We start from the raw sequence: 6,739 nt of genomic DNA, 5'->3' as shown, positions 1-6,739 counted from the left end.
GAACAAACTTCACAATGTGTCGGTGTTTTATAATCAACTTTAATTACATGCAATCAAAATTCTAATTGAAGTGAGCATGTGTTTGGAACATTAGCTTAATTATCTTTAGTCAACTTTGACGTTGTTTCTGTTGTGCTCATGTGTCAAATTCAATAGTTTAATTACACATATAAATTACATTAATTTGTACACACACATTATATGACTTATCATAATTATATATCAGCAGTAACTCAGAATCCAGATGAATTCATTTTTTAAAACATACACCTAATTCAACTGTATACACTATTTTAATTTGTTCAGGTGGTCTCAAATGAATATGTACACAAAATATGACCATTGTACACAATTGACTTGTAGTATTCGATAGAAAGTTTAATTGGTTTTCTTCTTTTTTTGTTTAATTTGGCATCGAGCATACACATGTACACGCATTCCATATATCGAAGATACCAACATTGCCATCTGGTCAGTCATAATTTTTACGGGATCTTATTCCCCGTGATCAAAGTGAGTAAACCACAGTCAGTGGGTTTGGTTTCCCAGTTGTGTTCGTGACATAGTCTTCAAAGCAATGATTTTTCTGTTTTTCATTTTTGGCCTACCGATCATGGACTGGGACAACGATCACTATATTCACGATGAACGAGTATGTTTAGTACAATTAAATGACACCATATTTCGACCGAATTTCTACCAAAATAATAGTTTATATGGCTGACAAACGTCATCAGTTTAACGTGTTATTTATTTCTCATATTATAGGGGTTATATGTACTAACATCTATTACAAAAGTTGTGGTTTAAACCCGGCTTGTCCAACTATTTCTATACTTAATATTGTATCGCAAACTCGAATACAATAGATAAACAATTTTACACTCAAATATGGCATTAATGTGTAAGTTAAAATTCCGTTCAGTTTTATATCTTCCCGTTTCTTTGAGTGGCCCACTGCATTTACAGATATTGGTGATTACTCTAAAGTATTGGGGGTAATGGCCCTCGCTTTACGTCTTCTTACATGGGTTCTACGCCAGGTATGTGCAAATAATCAAAGTGGTCCGCACACTTACAAAAAACGCAGCGAGAATAAAGCAAGTCTGACACTTATACGACTTTTAGGCAAAATTTTGTCGTAGCAAGTTGTGCCATTTTGGGGCACGAACTGGGAGGCTTCAGCACTGTTAACAACTAGTTCACGTATAGTTCACGACGAGTTCACGACGAGTTCGCGAATGCTTTCCCATCAGTCTCCACATTGACACAAACTGGCACAACGAGTTCACGCATAGTTTGCGCATAGTTTTGTCGTGACCAACATTTTGAACTTCAAAAAATTCCCCTCCCGACATGGCGCGCTGTCACGACGTGTTTACGCACATTTCAGGCCAGTTTACGACTAGATTGCGCACTGGCTCGAGTCGAGTCGTGTCAATGCGTGCCACAGAATCGTGTCAGATTAGCTTTAGAGTGACTTGTTTGCTTGTTTACGACACGAACTGGTCTCGAATATACAATATATTGCTGCTTGACATCTGGTCCGCTTCAGTGTGATTATGCATTCCTCTCAGTTCCAGTACGCATAAGTTTGTGGAACCGCGTGTTTTGTTTTTTTTGTATACGCTAGGTGTTTCAATTTCAGTACAGTACATTTACTTGATCGATTGAAATGTTATTTGTAGAATTCGTTTCGAAAATACCGCCAAACAAAAAAAAATTACTTGCGCAACCATCTAAGCAGCATATGCAAAGTTGACGCACTTGCAAGTGTGTTGAATTGGCTGATCGCATCCTTACTCTGCCACGCCTTAGATACTTGACTTTTAATATAGAAAGTTTGTGACTTTTTGTAAGAGAGAGAGAGAGAAGGGTGAATAAGGCTGGACTATCTGTGATGAACTAATGTATATTCCTTTGGGTCGAGTCTGGTATCTCCACGTTTAAGTGTTAGCGAGACGAATTTCCCCGATCCCCGAAAATAAACTCCAGTTCATGACACTGATGTTACGAAGTTGACAAGATGAAAACACTAGAAAACCTCAAAAAGGATGAATATAGAATAGGATCATCAGTGCGAACTGAACAACATCGTAAACAGCACAGCAAAAGAAACTGAATCAAGTATATCCTTTATAAGCACAAGAAAAACACTTTCAACTGACGCATGGTAATGACCGAACCAACGCAGTTGAAAGAAGCTATGCTACGCAGAAACCATGAAAAGAACAATAATAATTTATTAGACTAGTATATTATACTGAAAAAAAACGCTCGCTTATTAAAGGTAGTGACCACCGTGAATCACACTTACATACGTCTAACGAATGCTCTCCATATGAAAACACATTTTTTTTGAAATCCTAGCACTTTAGAGCAAGAGCGATCGTGGAATGTTCACCAGCTGCATGTACACCGATTTCAGGTGTCCGCATGCAATTTGAGTTAACGACGCTTTGTTATGTTTTCTACACGTCAACGGCGTTCACACACTAACTGAGTCCGCCAATGTGGACTAAGTTATATTGTGTTAGTCGGAAATATCAGCTCGCGATAGCGAAATCCATACGGTTAAACTATTTACAAATATTTTTACACATGAAAAACATACATTAAACATAAATGGTGACAGAAAGAAAAATGTAAAACAACAACTCAACATAAATTTGCAAAGCTGAGTAATTTGAATCGATATTATATGTGATTGATATTTTTACAAATCGGTCAATTCAGAGGATAAATGTGAGCACGTTTGTTAATTTTTACTAGTGTTTTGTGTGCATAGTATTACAAATATAGAATACCTGGTTATGTATAATCTTACACAAACACACAAACAAAAATATTTTTTTTACAAAATCGACATAAGCGTCCATCTTACAAATACCAGAATGCAAAAAAAAACGGCAAAGTACTTTTAAACAAATTGTGCACGAATACGTTAATTGAAGCAATATCCACATTCATAATTATTCTTTAGTAGAACCCATGTGTTTGAAACATTAGCGTTACCTTCGTTAGTGATATTTGACGCAGTTTTAATTGTTCTCACACAAAAAATCAATACGTTATTCTAATTAATACATTGTAAGTTCAAATATACACGGCTAATACATTTCATACAATAATTATATGTCAGCTGCAAGGTAAAAGAAACTCCATATGTATCCATTTACCATAACACGCATTCTATTCAACTGAATATTAAATTGAAACCGTAATTAGAATAATAAAGTTGTAAAAAAAAAGATCCAATGGAAAGGCGAATGTTGGAAACAAGCGTCCCCATCATTCATTCTAATTTGCAATTTTACTATTATTTTCGCCACTTACTTATATTAATAAAGTGTCCTAGCACACTATATCGCAGCACTATTCGCAAATCATCTCTGTCGCACAGATCGCTAAAGGAAAGAAAAATAAAAACTTAATAAATACCGGAAAATATAGACTAAGCAAATCAAGTAACACGCTTAATTAATAACGAAGACTAACCTGTTGCTGTATATTTAATTATAAAGAAAATCGAACCACAGACGCACAATTGGGACATTTCTAACAACAGGTGTAGTAAACATTGCTTACTACCCACTTCTTATTCCTTTGTAAAAAAAATGACCGACTCGCACTGACGCCATTGTTAAATAATAAATTCAACAGAATTTACCAAACATTTGCTAAAAATATTAAATATTGATTGAAAAAATGTAGCATTATGGTCCAAATAAACTTATCAATGCCTGAATTACTTGGGCAAAGGAAACATACCGCAACGTATACTCCGATTATAGAATAACTGATAGTTTAAAGGACGAATACGAGAAAAGCTAACGCTAGTTGAAGGTCTTTCACGTTGTATCATCGCGGGTTAATAAGCTGTTGTGGTTAAAAACGAGATACGTAACACTCGTACAATGTTGACAACACAAACCCGTGATGGGGCTACAAAAAAATAGATTTTTCTAATGTCAATTATCTATCAAACTAAGGCTTCTTCATAGTTTATGTTCTGTGATACATTTATGTTATTTGTGGTCTGTCCATACTAAGGGACAAGTTGATCACGTTCGTGCTGCATATAATAATACACTCAGAATATTACTTGATTCATTTTTAAATAGTGTGTGTTGGCCTTCTAATTAAAGAATTATAATAATAACAGTAAGTCTTTTTTTTCCATTTCCAGAGGCGGCGACACGAAATTTTGCACGTGAGAGGGGGGGGGGTCTGCTCACCGACTTTGTGCCAAAAGCGCAATCTAACTAGGGGGTCCGGGGCATGCCCCCCCTTAAAAATATTGACCCTCCGAACCGCTATTTCCTGTATTTTGAGGAGAAAATTTTGCAGACACAAATGGGTTTAAACTTGACTTGATCATTTTTACATTTGTTTTCAGAATGGAGTTCTACATATTGGCAGCCTTTTTATATATACAACAAATATAACGAATGACGTAATTTATATTATAATAATTTTGAATAAAAATAAAAAAAAAACAGCAAAAATATGGAACTAAAATATATGTCAAAAATATTCAATGTATATTAAATGCTGTCGGTACACAATTTTGCAATCATGCAATATGAGCCTAAATGCAGGTTGAATTCAATGACAGTATAACAGCCTACAAGAACCTACTTAGAATGGAATTGATTTCTGACCACTTGGCAGATATATACAGTGCATGCAAAAATACAATAGACAACGCTACACGATAACACAACTTAATTAAACCTCTCATAGAAGCGCGTGTAAATTACAAGACATAAATAGCCAAATTCATGCATACCAAGTTTTTGACAATTGTCTCTCTTGGACTAACAATGAATACATCGCTTGTCTATCAACCAGAAAAAAATAGATCTGAAGTAGAATAAAGTCGATGAAGATTAGCAGCAGCCATTGAGGACATTGAGTTTATTATGAATCGCTAAATGACCCCTCATCACTGCCAGATTATTGAGAAAAAAAACGCTGAACAACCAAAACAATAAAGCATATCATCGGAGTACCTTCAACACAGAAAGGACAGATATACCTAGAAGATGCTGCAATATAAATACGGCATTTATGAGATGGCAATGCGCAACGCATTCATTAGTGTGGTGTTTTACTAACCAATGACCAGTTCTCCTTTCTGATTACGAGATGACGAAGCGCAAATGAAGGCGCCAAACATACACTATGTATTCGATGGAGCGGCATACAACAACGATGGCCCAACAAATAGTCGTGCACGCAGCTTATCGTCACATGTTGCGCAATGTAGCTCGACGACTGATATTCCATTCTCCAACCCGACAATATTATTCATTAGACTACTTTTACATACTCTACTGCAGCTGTATGTACCTTTTTTTTCATCTCGTACATATTCTACCCAACTGCTAGATGTTCTTCGTCAACTGCATGTCATAAAAATACTGATCATAATTAGAGCGGCCTCTACAGTTCAAAACAAAACACTTTTTACAATGGTCAAACGCCAAATAAATTAGCCTTCACCGCTCAGTACAAAAAGAGCACACAGTTATTCTTGCCCTTTTTAAATGTAATTTAAGGTAGAGTTGCAGGTTCGTGGGCACTTGGGGGTAATTTTTTTTTTTTTTTTGCTTTTTATTATTCAATCAGTCTTGGCTATAGACTGTTAAAAATGTGTTGAATTGTGAATAGTGGAACATACTCATCAGACGATTTTAAAATATAGATAACAAATGTAAACATGCTCTCTTTTGAATGCTTACCAAGATTTAGCAAGGCTGTACATAAATAATAAAAAAGAAACATGGTGAAAAAAGAAATGACGGGATCTCCATATTATGCACTATATTTAACTTTTTACAAAACGATAATACATTTAAAGTTAGAACTGTTACAGCCATTTTAATTATGAGCATTAGGACATTTCTTACTGAGTGAATGGTTATGCAAATTAGCAATTTATCTCAGCTTCTTTTTAGTGCACATCCTAGAACTTTAAAAAAAATAGCTCCTAGACGATTTGACCTTTTGTTTTGAAATTTTCACAAATGATTGACAATGTGTTTATCTTTAAAACGCCGTCGGGGCATTGTTTTGGGTTGAAAAGTGTTACAACAATCGTACAAACAATTAGTCTGGGTGTTAAATTATGCATAAACTTGAAGTAGTGAAATTTTGAGCTGCTGCCCTGCAAAACTTACAACTGGTAGACAGTTTTCAAGACGGCTCTTTATTCATAGTAAACAGATGTACCCGTAAACCAATTTTGACAGGAAACAGAAGCATGGTTTAGAAGCTATTTTTTTTTAAATCACTATTGACCAAAAAGCACATTTTTGTGCATATTTCAAACTACAGTGTCCATAAAAAAACACTAACAAAACATTAAAATTCATACAATAAGCTTTCCGAAAATATATAGTTTTGTGGACAAGGGAGGTCATCTTGGTTTCCTAAATAACTAATTAAAATACCTACCAGGTAAACTGCATCTCTACCTTAAAGAAATATAATGCTTTTATAGGTACATTTTTGTAACTCTTAACTATATATTGCATTACTTATTTTATTGTATATACTATTTTTATAATAATGCTGTATATGATTGTATGTTACAATAGCGGAGTTGGACCACCTTGTATTAAATGAATACAAAATAAAACATATAGTGTCTACATTCCATTTTCTAATGCCTTCCGCCTTATTTCACCTTTATCTTCGATTTTCGCAAATTTTCTTGTCATTTGGACGTGAA

This window comes from Saccoglossus kowalevskii, chromosome 11 (assembly GCF_978046115.1).
Source record: "Saccoglossus kowalevskii chromosome 11, keSacKowa6.1, whole genome shotgun sequence".
Lineage (NCBI taxonomy): Eukaryota > Metazoa > Hemichordata > Enteropneusta > Harrimaniidae > Saccoglossus > Saccoglossus kowalevskii.
Note: the sequence above shows the minus strand (reverse complement) of the source record.